This window comes from Diachasma alloeum, unplaced genomic scaffold (assembly GCF_001412515.2).
Source record: "Diachasma alloeum isolate Michigan unplaced genomic scaffold, Dall2.0 Dall_scaffold_00256, whole genome shotgun sequence".
Taxonomy (NCBI): Eukaryota; Metazoa; Arthropoda; class Insecta; order Hymenoptera; family Braconidae; genus Diachasma; species Diachasma alloeum.
In genome coordinates this window covers 119,265-136,574 of record NW_021680401.1, presented here as the reverse complement: position 1 = coordinate 136,574, position 17,310 = coordinate 119,265, and the positions used below count along the sequence as shown (strand labels likewise).

At 38.3% G+C, this 17,310-nt stretch overlaps 1 long non-coding RNA gene and 1 pseudogene across 2 annotated transcripts; one reads left to right on the top strand and one right to left on the bottom strand.

The window, feature by feature from the left end:
- Positions 1-987: 987 nt before the first annotated feature.
- LOC107037612 lies at positions 988-16,730 on the top strand. Of its 2 annotated transcripts, XR_003783044.1 has the most exons (6): positions 988-1,219; positions 1,293-1,584; positions 2,859-3,276; positions 6,964-7,192; positions 7,296-7,860; positions 16,501-16,730. It is a non-coding gene; the product is annotated as an uncharacterized LOC107037612 (long non-coding RNA). The 2 variants fall into 2 exon arrangements; XR_001460860.2 differs by having other exon boundaries at positions 6,964-7,860.
- On the bottom strand, positions 6,727-12,101 carry LOC107037611 (annotated as a pseudogene).
- Positions 16,731-17,310: the final 580 nt, after the last annotated feature.

The window sequence follows — 17,310 nt, the reverse complement described above, 5'->3', positions numbered from 1 at the left end:
TTTCCTCTTGTTTTTTTGCTGGCTCTTGATACATCGATTTTTTTCACTATCTGAAAGAGTACACGTTGAAGCTCTACGATGGTTTGAGAGTGTGGATTCAGGATACGAGCGGATGCAGAGATGTCCATTCATGAAAATTTAATTTATCGGCGAAGCTATCACTTTTTAACGTAATACTGCAGATATGTTTCTTAGTGTATCCGCGAAGAATATATTTTGAGGAATTGAAGAAGTTACCGAGTAGAATCAATTCACGAATGAGTCATGTTTCTGACTCAGGAACAACTTTCCTTTTTTCGTAAATGAAGAAAAGACAAGTGATGATAGCTAATATTTAAAACTTCACGTAATAAAAATTTCGTTGTATGCAATTTAACATGGAAATAACAAAAAAAACAATCCCAGTAAATCATAAATTCATTGATCCCATGAAATCAAATGATAGACCGCAATAAAGATTGAACCCATAAATATTCATCAATAAAATCCCTCCAAGTATATCAATGTACTTTTATTGAGAACACCTGTTTATAAATACTGTCATAATATTGAACTTGAACTTGAACTTGACACCCATTCACTGGCACTGAAACGACTAAACGTTAATTGAATCATACCCGAGCCCATTATAAAGTCAATATGAATTGAATATGAAAAATGTTAATATTTGTATCTAAAGAAATCATTGATCGGGTTTTGCTTTTGAATACACGACAGATAGATATTCGGTACACGGCATTAATTTGTCGAAAGCACTCGCGTCAGTGCGCGAGAGTGAATATCATTTGAATGCATTAAAGCGGCCTCCCTTGCAACAGTGTGTATGCCACAGGCCCACGTTCGTGTCCACCCAGTGCCTCCGGTGTATTATACACATACCGTCACATGCACATTTGATACTATAAATGTTTTTCTTGTTTGTATATGAATATGTGTAGATAGGTAGGGAAAATATTACGTCGAATGAATCGCACAGTATTTCTTTTTCACACTGTTTCAGAGTGGAATTCCCGGTGTATGGATATCAAATGGTCGATTCTCTTCTCGTTTTATCCCACAGATACGCCAAGTGCTCGTGCCAACATTGAACTTCTCTCAACCTTGTGATTAATCGTTCGATGCCTAATTGCGGCTTGACACTGAAAGCAAATGAGACAGGACAGGGGTGAGATGTATTTAAGGAGAGTCACATTGGATGCAACTTATTTTTACGTTATTGGTAGTTGTTGAAGATAATTTCTTTTGATGTATTAACGGAAAATAATTTTTTATGGTTAACTTTCATTTAATAGAACAAAGGAAGCTGTAGGGATAATATAAATTGACGATGATGCCCATATATGTATCATTCTACACTTGCAGCGCATCCATATGACGAACAGGAGATTATATAATAATTATATTGAACACGTAATAGCCATTTCCAGCTTCTGGAAATTTTCTACATTTTTTGGCTATGAATCTCATTGGTAAGGAATCAAATTACCCGGAATTGAAATTTATTACTGTTTGGAATAGTCCCTGCATATTTACACACTTGAGTGTCAACAGCGGCTCAACATTATAAGGACAATAAAATCAATGGTAAGTGTAATAACTCTTTCTGTGGTAAAGTTCGTGGCAATACCAAAAACCAGTATGAGAATCCATTGGTCTCGTATAGGTTACTCCTTCTTCTCAATTTCTCAACTCAACACAGATGTAACAACTTTCAATTGTTTTTCACTTAAAAAAAATGTTTTACGTTCAACTTCTTCTCAGCTCCAGCTGACGGGAAAAGCTACAGTTTCGGATAAGTTTCGTAGTTGCACGTGAAATTTTCGCGGCTCAGCTGGAGGGACATTGATTGGCGAGCGTTGGATGGATGAAAGAGGAGGAAGAGAGGCGAAAGTGGAGAGAAAGTGAGATAGAAGCAAATGATGGGTGGGTGGGCTTATATGACCGACGAAGAAAGGGTGGCACACAGCGCTGGCAGCGCGCGGTGTGCTCGGCCGCACGGACAGCCGACTGGCTTTCGGTTGGTTTGGTTCGTTGCCTGGATGTTTTTAGGACGGTAGATAGGGACCCCGTTGCCTCATGCATATTCAGCGGCACTCTCAACTCCTCCGTCACGGAGGGAAAGAACACCCCCTGGTATTCACCCTCTCGCTCCCCTCCAAACAATCCCCCCTGCCCATCCCCGGACAGTTCCTCGCCACACTTTGGCCAACCATACCAGCATTTGCGCGTCCGCGTTACTTCGGGATCGCCCCCTCACTCCTCTATCTACCCCCCGGACACCCCCTTTGAGCCCCATTCCTTGTGACAGAGAGAATAAGGGACTAAAGAAAGTGCCCCATCGGAATGAAGGAAAAAGGAGAGAAAAAGTTGAAAAAAATGACCCTGTATATTGGGGTGTTTGCGATTTCGTCTGTTCATATTTTCCCGGGGATTCGTGACTCGACGACAACTCAGGGTAACGCTAAAAGACGTGAAATAAGTCTTGAGGGATGAACCCTGAGAAAAAACCTATCGCAGTATTGATCTCAGGGAGTGGTAATAGAAATGTTGAATAAGAGTGTAGGTATTGAAATTGAGTCTTGAGCTGTTATTTGATTTTTTTAGAGAGAATAAAAAGTAGTCGTAGCGGTATTCTTGAAGTGTTTCCATTCCACTTTGAGGTTTGACAATGGGTGGTAAAGCCAGCGGTTTTAGAAGATAGATCGGAATGAAATTTTCATTCCATCATAGTGCGTGAATTTTAAAGGTTAACTCGATTTAGCTGCACATAAGGTGTCGAACAATACGCATCAACTCCGAATTCTCCATTAAGGCTATATTAATATTGATATTAATTTTGTATTCCGTCACAATTACAGAACACTACTGTACATAAATCTTGAGATGAGTAACCCATTAAGGTCGCCAACAAAAATCTCAAAAAAACCATAAGTTGGATTCCACAGCTACAAATATATTGGGAAATACGATGTCGAGTCAGCAATGACTATAAGGATAGCCAAAGAAGCGTGCCAGTCGTCTGCTATCAGAAGGAAGCGGTGGGGCGGTGAAGGTAATCTTTTGCATCCTCATTGGTTTTATGGTGTAACTTCACTCGAGGCCAGTCTCCCTGGCTTAATGAGTTTGTAACACAACTCAGAGGCCAATGCAACAGAACCCCCAATGAACCTCCACTGTATCAACTCTGCTCTCAGGAGAAATTGCGTGGCATCGATAGGTGAACTATACCTTGACCTCACGCGCCACTTTTGCTGTTCAGACGCCGATAAGATAGAGGTGTGTACCGCGGATAGCAGAAATACCTTACTGCTTTCTTTATTTCACGCCTGGGCCTTAAGTTGCACTGGCACACAATGATTTTTGGAGTAAGGTGTCGGTCTAAATGGTTGAATCGATCGAGCAAATATAGATTTTATCATAGGATGAATTGAAATTGGTCGCATGAGGAAACTGTCATTGTAGTATATTGTGTTACTAGTGCCTAAAGTTCCACTTTTTCACACGCACGTGTAACACATCCTATTTTTGTAGTACCTGCCGAGTTCACTGTTTGGAACGGTACTACCCTAGTAGAAATTTCATTGCGCAGGATCGTCGCGACGTAAGTTGGCGCGCAATGTTTATGCGGGAACGACCTATCTGTGTCCGCCCTGACCTCAAATCCTGTCATTTAAGAATTCACAAACTTCAGATTATGCGTACTAATTCAAATCAATTATTGAAGGATTAACGGTTTGTTAGTGAATAATAATCTCTTGCAACTAATTGATGATTATTATTATCGATAAAATGAAAAAATGGAAGCGCACCGCGTCAGCGTTGCATAGGGTTCCAGCAGCAACCTAGCCGTGGAGTACGGCAGCGCACTCAGTGCGTGAATGCCGCTGCGACAGCCAATGTCTCAGAGGCTCTCACAATTTCTACTCGGGTAGTGGGGTTATATGGTTGTTTTTTGTGCACAAGTGAAGCCTCGCTTTATGCACTCGAAATTCACTTTACGTACGCTCTTGAATTTTACGTACGCCATGCGGAAAGCAACCGCGTTACGTACATAAAACCGTTTCCAAAAGTGCACTTTTGAGGCAGGTATCACGAAAATATTGAGAAGAACATACTCAACGCTTATTGCAGGTTACATTTGCAAGTCTGGTGGTGCGCTACCATGCACTATGATACTGAATCGGATTCACTGAGAAAAAAAATTCTGAAATTTAGGAAAAAAATGGATAGATTCAAGGAACTACTTCTCTTAACATGTATCATAGGTCAGATGACAAAAGCTAGCAAATTTTTTCATTTTTCGTACGAAAAATTTGCAAGAAACAATGTTTAAAAATTCTCATGTTCATGCATTTCTGCATTGCATATAGAAATAATTTTCTAATATCAATTTCGATTTTCTTTGATGTTCAAGAAATTTCAATTATGAAAAAACTATAAAATACCCTGTGAGTAAAAAATCTCGGACTATTTGCTGATTCCCACATTGAAAAAAAAATCATCTTCAATTGATCAAAATTCTTCTGATTACTTTTATACAATCAAAAAAAAATTATACAAAATTTCCTTGACTCTAAAAAATGCATATTGAAAACCATTGCTTGTAAAATTTGCAAAATTTCGACTTTCAATTCATCGAAATCTTTATAATTGTTTCAAGACATTTTTTTTAATCAAAAAAAAAAATAGATTCTACAATAGTGTAGTACAGGTCAAGCACCGTAAAAAGACTCGTAAAAGACTCGCCTTCGGCTCGCGCGGGTATAGTTCATTTCGTCAGGGAGTCTTTTTTACGGTGCATGACTTGTACGATATTTTTCATGCTTCTGTGTGGCAAATTCACGACCGCGAAAAGCCTAACCTGCGCAGAAAAGTGAATTTGCCGCGCAGAGACATGAAAAATGATATTATTAGATGCCGCGTTTGGTTACAATCTGCATTTTGAGTTCTTATATACCTTCCCCTCCATTGAAGGTAAGGGTGGGGGGAGTGAAGCGGGGGGTCAGCCAATCATTTCTTTAACCGTTATTGATCGCGATTTTCTAGCATCTCACTAGCTGTACAGTGGCGCCTTATAGATAGCGTATGCCACAGCGCGGATTCCCTCACGATTCAGCCACTTAAGGGTTAATTGATCTGCTGGTCAATTGAAGACAAAAAAACAAACAAACGCGGCATTCATCAGGAAGCAAATGATATCAATAATCATAGTATATTCGCTACCTAGGGAGGGAAAATATAAAGGATTCGCGGCCACGTGCAGAATTACTCCCCGAGCCGAAGACAAGGATGGTACGCACATGGGTAAAGGTCCTGTATTTTACCTCCCGTAGTCAGGACGTTATTTTCTGTCAGGGCGTAGACGCAATTTCAGACGCAATTTGAAACTGAAAAAAAAATTGAGACCTGCCTCCCCTTTTTTCTGTAAAAATTCGCTATCTCCCTTAGTTTCCGATATATTTTTGAAAAACTCACCGACGCAATTTTTTCGGTTGTAAATTCTCAATTCATAACCCTCTCCTCTCCCCCTCTTTGCAAAATCCCCTCTCCTCATATCTAAAATTCCCGATATTTCGGCACCCCTCCGTAGGTATGGGGCACTTACGCCCTTTGAATACCTCGGCCGCAATTTTTTAGTTCGATCTGAAAGTTTTCTAAAATTAAGAAAAATTCAGCATTGGTTTTTGAAAATATTAGTTCTTAAAAACAATTCCCAAATTGGGTAATTTTTATCATCCCACCAAGGATAAAGCTTAAGAACAGGAGTTTCTAAAATCTAGAAACTCCTGTTCTTAAGCTAATCCACTTTTTTCTGTGTGAATACCTAGCGGAAATGGTCCGAAAATTATTATTGAATATGCGTTAAGTCTTCAAGATATTTTTACGATTATTCTGATAGACATAATCCACTAACTTGACAGTTCTATTCCTTGATTTGTGTAGCAAAACTGCCAATAGTGTTCGATTAATACTCAAAGTTAAACATTGAAGAAAATGGAAGGTTGAGGGCATATGAGTGACAATTTCTCTTTGTCGAACATTCCTGACTGTACGAATTTACATTACCCTGTTATCACAATAAGTTGATGAAATGGCTGGACAAGGGCGAAACAGGGAGAGAGTGGATGGATATCGTCCTTCGTTTTGAACCTCATTGGAGTCCTGTACGATGAAAACGTCCAGCGTTTCTCTCCGGGCCAATTATGTAAATGACATGGGGATTCCGGAGGGGTCGGCAGCGTCGCGGCGTCGAGCAAGAGCATCTGGCTTCATTCTTAACTCAGATACATGAACACGATACGTTTTAATCATTATAATTTTTCACAATCATTCATGAATTAAAATGATGGTTCAATAATTACCGGTTTCATGATGAATCAATTTGCTTGCAATTAGGCATTTGAGCTTTGACTTCCTATTGGTATGGTTTAGACACCCTAGCAGTGTTCATTAACTCGACATTTATCAATGGTAGTATTATTTCAGTGTGCGAAACGCAAAGGACGGTATAGTGTGGAGGCGCGCCGCGAATGCTAATGCGTTACGCTCAGTCGGAGAATGTCAAAAACATATTATTCTAACAAATTACATATGGAGAGAATTGTTGACTGGGGTCAGTAAACTTTTATATTTTTCTTCATTTTGATTCAAATGAAGAACTAATATCAACTATTCAAGCTAGAAGGATGAGTTATTTCGTTTATTTACATTCTTCAATATCGCTGTTTTACCCTCTGCAATTCAATACGGTATTCTACCACTTCGTCCTTTGTTTTCGCTTCAGGATTCAAAGCATATCATTTATTCACTCCAAGTTTTTTTTCAATGAGGAATTCTCTATTGTGATCAACACTTTACCTAAATTGCTCAGGTTATGCATGAACATTAATGTATCTGAATAGTCTCTTATAAATACTTTCTATTTGTTTACCTTCATTCGGGAAAAAATAATTTTTCTTTCAGTATCCTACAACTTTTTACTGAAGAACAACGATTACTCATTTGAAATCTACATCGTGGACAGATCGAATACAGTGGGCTCCACTTCGAGTCACACTCGAGGGGGAATAGAGAAAGCGAATTCTGCGACTATATTTCCGTACTCCATGACAACTTTAAATTCGGAGAACCACATTTAAGTGAAATGCAGAGAAATAAAAATACCTCAATATTGACATCGGAGAGAGCGAAGGTGAGCGAAACTGGTGGGTAGTGTTAATTTTGAAACAAATCGATGACGGGATCCTAAAGAGAGCGACTGTAACAAGAGTCTTGTATTTATGCTATTTTTCTAGCTGCAGAAATCATTTTCGGGATATTTGATCATTTCTTCTCTTACAATTGGTAAAAGTGTTATCGTGAAATTGGATCTCAAAATTTCCAATTCTACGATCCCAATTCTAGTATAAACCTATTCAGGATACGCGACACAATTGTGTGAATACGTCAAGATCTAGATTGAATGAAAGAAATTGTAATGCTAGGTAAAGCAGACAATTACTGGTCAAAGGGTCTAATGCAAATTTTGAAGGTGGGAACATTTCAAATATCTCACAATAGTGTATTCATGCAAATAAATGATTTTTCAACAGTTTATCCCTGGAATTACTATGTCTGTTCCACGGAGGTTTTCTTCAATCCAGTCATCCATTTCTTTTTCGATTTCTGGTGATATAACTTCTTTGTAACCACCTATTTGACCTTTACTCACGAATATATTACTCATCTGTTCTGCGTCGGAGCTATCGTCAAACATGTGTTGACGGAAAGAATCGATGTCCAAATAATGGACACTTTCTTGAATTTGACTTTCTGTGTATGGTTTCCCCAAAAAATTGGCTATCTTCTTGATCGTGCCAGGTAAGTCCTATTTTCAATAGACATTAATAATCACTATAGATATATTAGGTGTATACATTAATTTTCGGCCAATAGATTAAATTGATTAGACCACCTATTGGAATTGAAAAAATTCCTGCAATTGAGACACTCCCTTCTTTTCACTTCCCAGCTCGCAAAAACTGCCGTAGAAGTACTAGAAATGATTTGTTCGGCCTTGGGCGAGAGTGCTGTATTTTATAGTGCATGTAAAAAGTGGTTTAAAAAATTTCGGGATGGAAATTTTGATCTCCAGGATGAAGAATGTTCTCGGCAACTAAAAAAAGTGGAGGACAAAGAGTTGGACAACTTACTCAAGGAAAATCCCTGTCAAACACAACAGGAGCTTACAGATACTTTCGGAGTGACTCAAACAACTATTCCGGTGCGTTTAAAAAGAATTGGGAGGATACAGAACGAAGGTCGTTAGGTGACCTCAGAAAACAAAAGTCGTCGGTGGGAAATTCCAATGTGCCTACCAAATTCAAACAAAAAGACTTTACATAAAATTGTGACGGGGGATGAAAAGTGAATATTTTACCACAATCCTAAGAGGCAAAAGTCGTGGGTTTATTGGGGGAAGTCGTCAATGAGCACTCCAAAATCGAACATTTACGGGAGCAAATTGTTGTCGTGTATTCGGTGAAATTCCAAAAGTGTAATCTATTATAAGATACTCGAATAGGCGGAAACTGTCACTGCTAAGCGTCATCACGACCAACTGGTGAAATTGAGTGATGTTATTGAGGAAAAGGGACCTTTTACTGATGGTGGTATGAGGCGAGTGATTTTGCTGCAGGACAACGCGCAGCCACACACAACAAATGAAACTCTGAAAGTTATCCCCATGTTGGGCCGGGTGATTCTCCCATATGCGGCGTATTCTACAGACCTTGTGCCTTCTATCACCTTTTTCAGGCGCTACAACAACACCTGGTGGATACCCAGTTTCAATCTCCTGAAGAAGTCCGACAGAGCATGATGACTTCATCCAGTCAAAACCACCATCTTTCTACCGAGCCGGAATCCGACAATTGCTCCACAGATAGGAAAAACGCGTGCAAAGTGACGGCGATTATTTTCAAGATTGGATCTGTATTAATTTTTTTTATAAGTAAATGTCAAAATAGTCGAAAAAAGGCCGAGAATTAATTTATACATCTAATAAATCAGTTTCTTATGAATATGTGTTATATGGAAGAGCGTAAGCAATAATCATAGACGAACATTACCTGCTGTATATCTTCGTAGAACAAAAATAATACATTGGGGTTATTTCGTTGTGCCCAGCCTTCTTTAATATGTTTCCACGTTGGTTCATATAAAACTGGAATTAAATGATGCTAGAAACTGTCGGATTATATTTGAGTTGAATAAAACTTCACTTAAGTTACTCACTCTGTTCCTCCTTGACATAACGCCAGAACATAGCAAAATCTACCTCACATGGTATGCGAACCATAGTAGGTAGTCATTTCCACTAAGAAACAAGTCTGTCTTTAGGATTCCGAGCAACGTATATCGTCTGGAATTATAGAATAGTTTGATCCATTTCAGTTTCAAGTTGATGTTGTGGAAGAATAGTAATGACTAGTGATATAAAGTACAGTTTCCGTTAAAATGGTACATACATGCCTAGGCTAATAAAGTATTTTTCATCACGCTGTGCGAAAAAGTAACTTTTTAGGCACGCTTCGCGTGCCTAAAACGTCCCTTTTCCACACATTGTGATGAAAAATATTGTTCGATACTCGTGGGAAAAGTGTTTTTTGNTAGCATGAGCCGTCGGCTCGTGCTATAAACCTCCCACGAGCCAAAAACACTTTTCCGCACTCGTAACGAAATATACTATTTCGATTTACTACAACATTCTATATTACGCACCAACAGCATCGCAAGGTTCAAGCGACATTCAATTTCTGCTAGGGTGGCAAGGATTATAATCACATGCATCAGAAAATACATTTTTGAAACACGTGCTTGGAAAAGTCCCTTTTCGTTTACAGATTTTTGTGCGAAAAGTGGCACTTTTCGTCACTTTTAAAGTTGTAAATGGAAAGTAACTTTTCGTTTACGGGATTCATTTTTCGTTTACGGGATTTACTTTTCGTTTACGGGATTCACTTTTCATTTACAACAGCTGACTTTACAGTTACAAGTTTAGGGTTCACTTCTATGTCACCGTTTGAAAGATGGCACCAGTCGGTACGTTTTCGACCAATCCAGTGTCGTTATTCCTGTAACTATGTACGCCGCTGAAAACATCGGTCTACTGTCGGACTGAGGAGATTGTAGCCCTGAGTGTCAGAGGTGGGAGACAACGATTGTAGTGGGGATTGGGAAAAGTGGGGGTAAATTTGAGGACCACAATCTCCTCAGTTCAACCATACTCGTCTTGACGGAATTACATCAGCCATACGGCAGCCATTACGCGTTAGTCAGTGGCCTTTCGGATTTCATGAAGCATTCCCTCGTCATCCTCCATGTTAGTCAAAACATCAATCCCACAATAGGATGACTTTTCCAAACACTTATTTCAAAAAATAGTAAACGTTACACTTGTGAAAAAGGGGGACACGTTAAACTCGTGTGTTAATATTTTTAGGGAGAGTCGTAGGACACGCGCAGCCTCGCGCTGGACTCGGCTTGTCTCATCTTGTCTATCGCTCGGCTGCGCTTGTCCTACGACTCTCCCTAAAAACATTACCCCACTCGCATTAACATTCCCCCTTTTCACACTTGTAACGCAATATACTATTTTTTCATTGCGGCCGTAAGGCAGTGCTTAGCGCAATGTCTGGGAATTCCTGCTTACGATTGACATAACCAAAAAAACGTTTGTCACATGACCGAAAACAAGTTTTCGAGCTCATACGATTGCAATCCTAGCCATCGGCTGTGGCTGCAAACTTATGCGTCCGAAAAATTTCTGTCGGCCTAGTAACGAAATAACTGTTTGGATGAAGGATGTAAAAAAATTCATTTTGCAAGCATTCTAATTGAACGAAATGAAGTGAGCATTGCTGGTGCAATAATAATGCATTAATGAACGATTGTTGAATCGTTAATTAGCGCATTTTATATTGAACGGACCATACACCCATAAAAACTCCTTCTTCTTGAATAAAGTCGAGGGATCCGCCTTATTTCATACCGTGATTGACGGCCTGAATGAGATCTAATTCAATAATATGCAAAATAGCACAGCAATTTAATTAAAATCAGACCTGACTTAATGCACGTAAAATTGATTCATGGCGAGTCCTACTTAATTCACGTGGATTCGGTGACTCGATTCAAATGGATTTTAGACAAGTATCAACTCGATTTGAATCAGGTATCAACGCGCAGCAAGTCCGAAATCCGGATTGATGACGGCATGGTCACACTACTTTGGAGCCCAAAGAAAATCTACTACAATGAAGTCGAGAGTTACTTGAATCATTACTTTTTTTTTATATTTGAAGATATAAAACTATAAAAGTTCATAAAATTGAGCACTGATGGTCGTGATTCTTTTGAAATGATCGTCGCAAAAAGGGTGTCTATTTGCATTACTACTAATAACTAAAATCTTACCTTTGACCCCGATTCAAGAATGCTGTTGATCACACTGAATGTGAAATGAGACTTGAACAATCTAGGTGATGGTGAGTCTGCGTAAACCTCAACAGAAGATTTTGTGGCATCAACTTTAATCATCTCGGGTACTTTGGGATTATCTTTATTTGGTAGTAGTATGAAACTGTGTGCCCAGAGATGTGGACAGAGGCTCGTACTAGAAGTAATTGACGAATCTTATCAAGTTACTATGGATAATATGTAGTCCAATACTTACTTTATGGAGACAACCTTCGCAAAGAAAGGAAATTTCCGGGCAGATTCAAAATCAAAATTATTCATTAGCAAATAGACAATCTCCTGGGTAACTGTAGTATTTAAAATGCAGAAAAAGTATGGCTATCGACTGCATATCGTTGAAAAGTTTCGTATAAGTCAGACGTAAGATTTCACCTGATCGAGGTAACGTCATTATCCACACATCGTCCGACTTTGCTTTAAAATTGCGATACAGCTCACCTAAGCCTCTTTCTTCCGAAGGGGTTCCATTACATAATCCTTCTCCTTTACACAGGTGAGCATAAGTTCTTTAAGCTTCTCGAGATTTGAGTATTTTGCACTTTCACTCATTCTTGAGGAGTCGATTCGCGCACTACTGCGACGCAAATTTGTCTCAAATCTGGTATTTATCTGTTAAAATGTAATCAGTGGAATGATAGCGGAGATAACCAGGTTGTGTGGTCACAAATTATCACTATTCGCGATAGGTATAAGGGACATTCCATGTTAACTTAGAAACCCCGGATTTTTTTTTTGTCTGGAAAAAATCATTTGATAGTTGCATTTTGAACTACTATATATAGATAGTATTCGTGCCGAATTTCATTCCTCTATCATTTTCTGTTCCTGAGATAATGATGACAAAACTTGGAATTTTCAAAAATTCATAGTTTTTGAACGGCGCATCCGATTTGAACAAATAAAAAAAGAAAATTTTTGTTTTTGTTTGTACTTTGAGAAAAAAAAATACTCCAGAGCCGTGCATTGCTTCTTCACTGATTTTTTAAGGAATTTTAACGTTTTTATCTTTTTTGTCTCTACGGCCTTCCGACATTCGATCGGAATAATTTTTTTCTGATAGAGGACGTCCATATATGATGTAAAAAAATACGCCATCATGGAAGAGACGACAATTGTGCCGGAAATTTTTTTTTTCTGAAATATGTGTTTCTTTGCCTTCTAGGGGAGCTGCCTAGTTTTTACCAAGAAACTGATGTCCCAATTAATACTTTTGGTTAATATATCATAGAAAAGAAATACACTACCATAGAAGAGAGAAACGGTGCGCCGGAGAAAATGTTTTCTCTGAAATTTTTGTGTTTTTTCAACATTTTTATAATATTCAACAATAACAATCGCTCTAGAATAACTTTTTTCAATTATTCGAAGGGTCACGCAATGGACAGTATCAGAAAAGATTTTTTCAGCACTATCAAGTAGAAAAAAATGGGAAAAATTGATTGAAAATGACTCTTTCGGTGACAATACACTTATAACATAAGACAGGAATCCTCAAGGTTGTTTCCTCTGAGTTTTCTTCGGAAAAACCTCCTCATTGGCTGAGGCAAAATAACGTTTTATCACCAATTGACCCCCTAGTCGTGGAATGAAACAATGATTCTTCTGAATAGCATGAATTCCTTTAGCTTTATCGAATCTATGTTTCAATTCTGCTTTAATCTTATTGTGCTCGTCTTTGGTGAAGAAAAAAACGTCAATCCCAGTGAAATAATTCTTAGCCCATTGGAACAGAGCATTTGGTGTGAGCATTGATTCACCATCAACTGTTTGCAGGCTTTTGCGTCTAGCTTCTCTTTTCAAAACTGCTCCGACTCCATCGCATGCCCCTTTACCGTGCCCGGTTGCGTGAAAATAAGCCTCTGCGTCGATGCCGAAATCAGCCTTATGATTCAAGAAATTAGCCATTTGGTAACGATTTTTGTAATGCTGAGCAGCGCCGTCTGTTACATAAATCATGAGTAATTTTTACGGAACAGATCGTAGAATTTACGTGACGATTGACACTTTTTATTGAATTTCACTTCGCTCCCAGATTACGTTTTGAAACGTAACTTTTACGTGTTTTTTCTAGTAATTTTTATTGAATATTTCTCTCCGTGCAGCATCTTGAGCAACAAAACAATAATTCTCAGCAAAATCACAGTGCACAAGCACTTCTCCTTTATCCAAATTTTCTCTTCGTTGCTTCACAAAAATTGATTGCTCTAGAGCGATGAAGTGGTGGGGCTTTAGTACTTTAAACCGTTCAGCAAGTACATCAACGAATTCGTTCACTGGAAGTATCTGTGTTTGCAAGATGCACCTGTCAATACCTTGCTACACTCGGAACTCGATATTTTCAATCACAGCTTTGGAGAGGACTTGTTTTAGCTCACATGACAATTGGTCAAGTCCAGGGCAATTCTTACATTCATCCAAATGACAGGCCGGCGTGGAATTTTGACACATGATTCTGCTGAGACAATCTTTGTAATCTGTGATTGGGCATGGTGAATCCTTCGTTAGAACCCGAAGATTGATAGCATCTAACATCAGTTTACGATTTTGATGGTATGTGCAAACACATACCACGTGTGCGCCACTCGCTCCCGCCAAAATACATTGCTCAGGTCTTAATTCTGCGAACTTACTGAAATCAACTGCAGTCTCTGAGTGAGAGGCTTTGTACTCTCGATGGAGATCTGTCAAATTTTCGAGTACCATTTGCTTCTGTTCTACTCTTTTCTCTCCATTAATTTTAATCGATATCTTATCTTTCATCCTGGGCATAACCTGACTATTTTCCAGATAAAAACTTCGCACCTTTTGAACAGTTTCGGCTGGTAATGGATGACCAGTCCTTGCAGTTGGTGAAGCAAATACTCCCTTAAATTCTCTCACCTTTTTTGCCTTCTCCGCCATATATCTCGAAACACTAAATTCGAGCGCAATTTTTCGGGCACTCCATAATCGAGGAAGAATGGTTAGAATTTGCAGCCGCTCACCGTATGAGTCCAAATCGTTGAACTTTTCATTCAAATCATTCAACATTTCCTATAATCCCAATTCCCTGGGAGAACGATACCGTTTCGTTGGTGGTGGATCATCGTCACTGTAGTCACTATTTGAATCCTCATCCATACTTAAATCGAAGAATCCACCTAAATCATGTGATCCATCGTGACGTGAAACGCTTGTATCATCAAGATGAAAAGATCGGCCTGATCTCAATGAACAGTCAATAATATGCGAGGTAGAATCATCAAATTCTGCTTCAGTCTTTGATACCTCTGGGGAAGAGATATCTTCTTAAAGAGTTTGATTCTTCAGAATGCAAGTGAGAGGAAATGATGGTACGACATACGTTGGCACTTTTATTGGGTATTTGCCGCAAATTTTTGCAATCGATGGTAGGAAGGGGAACTTCAATTATATTTCCCACGAAATCGGACGTAAATTGGTTCCATAGTGGCCTTTTTCACCTGGGCCTCGCATCGGATTTGCACATCTATCACTACGGGGCATCCTACTGAATACAAACAAATTGATTCCAAAAATCGCCTGAAAATATCTCTGTCATGAATGTCAGAAATTTTTACCTCAATTCAGAAATGAAGAGGAGAAAACGGGGATAAGTGTACACAATGATGGCTTAGTAATTAAGCTTAATGATCAAATTTTACTGATAAATGATGCATTTAATTAATACAGTGAACAATAAGCACGGTAATGAAACATCGATGAAGCATTTGAGACATCTCTCACAACTAATAGCTTACAGTCTGATAACGTTAAATCGATTGATAGATTCATTTTTTTATCCTTCTGTTGTGTCAAGTCTGAGTGATACAATCTTCTCATGCCACTGACTGGAATTTGAGCTTAATTTCTCTAACACGTGAATTCATTGCCTGATCCACTGTTGACTACATTATGATTAGAATTAGATTTCCTCACTCTGATGTTACTTTATTTTTATTTTATATCTATTGTTTCGTGTCGTAGATATATTTCTATTGGAAGAATCATTTTCAATCAATTTTTCCATTTTTTTTCTACTTGATAGTGCTGAGAAGATCATTTCTGATATTGCCCATTGCGTGACCCTTCGAACAATTGAAAAAAGTTATTCCAGAGTGATTGTTACTGTTGAATATTATAAAACTGTTGAAAAAACGCAAAAATTTCAGTAAAAAAAAGTTTCTTCGGAGCACCGTTTCTCTCTTCTACGGAAGTGTATTTCTTTTCTATGGTATATTAACCAAAAGTATTGATTGGAACATCAATTTCTTGGTAAGAACAAGGCAGCTCTCCTAGAAGGCGAAAAAACACAAAAATTTCAGAAAAAATTTTTTTTTCCGACACAATTGTCGTTTCTTCCATGATAGCCTATTTTTTTCACATCATATATGGACGTCTTCTATCAGAAAAAAATTATTCCAATCATATATTCGAGAGCCCTAGAGACAAAAAAAAACGCACAAATTCCTTGAAAAATCAGTGTAGAAGCTAATTCACTGCACGAGAGTATTTTTTCTCTCAAAGTACAAAAACAAAATTTTTTCCTTTTTTATTCGTTCGAATCGGATGCGCCGTTTAAAAATTATGAGTTTTTGAAAATTCCAAGTTTTGTTATCATTATCTCAGGAACAAAAAATGATAGGGCAATGAAATTTGGCACGAATACTATCTATATATATAGTAGTTCAAAATTCAACTATCAAATGATTTGTTCCAGACAAAAAAAAAATCCGGGGTGGCCGAGTTGACATGGAACGTCCCATATATAGGGAGGTCATACATCTTGGTAGTAATTACTATTATTGAAAAACTTCGAAAGAATTTTCTTTTAATGAACACAGGTTAAATAAATACTGCTGCGTCATGATTGGAATTTCTTCGAGAGCTTTTTGTCGATTCTTTCGTAATGTAATATTTAATTCAATTAATAATCTGCCCTAATCATAAATTTTCTAATTTCTCATTAACCAATGATTGCAGTCATTAGCGGACAGGCGCTTGGGCTCATCGCTAAATTACAAGGTGTCCCATAGGAATGTGTGAAAACTAAACTCATCTGCCGACTCATCCAAAATAACCTTGACTCTCTGCGTTTGTGTTACGTTTACTAGGGGCCAGTCAGTTTTATTTCATCTATGGCAGGAGTCTTAGTTTGTTAGCAGTAATGAGTGATTTGACAATTCAAGAAAAAAGATATCTCATCGAGTGCATCTATTCAAGAGGGAAAAAATACTGTGAAGCTTTTAGGGGGTTTCGTACTAAATTTGGACCCAAACGAGTTGCTAGCGAAACCACTTTGAAGAGGTTAGAATAATTTTTTTTTCATATTGATTGTGTGACATAACAAAACACATTACAGATTTTCGTAGAAATCCCGTTGGTTTCTAGTCATGATAATATTCTTTTTCTAGAATAATTGAAAATTTCGAGGAATACGGCACTTTGGATGATCATGGAGCTACTCTTCCAGGTCCCTCATTCTCTGCTGCAACAGAGGAGAAGGTCGATGAAGTTGAACAGTATTTCAATGCAAATCCCAACTCGTCCATTCGGAGAGCCGCTCAAGATTTAAAATTGACCAAATCAACGTTGCATCGCAATCACCACGTTTTTTTGAAACTTCATCCATATAAAATATCGATGTGTCAGCGTTTGACAGAGGACTCGATTCTGAGACGAAAGGAATTTTGTGAAAGAATGACCCAAATGTTCGAAAATTGGTGAGCTGCATGAAACAGCAATTGTTTTTTCTGACGAGGCACACTTTTGGCTAGACAATTACGTGAACAA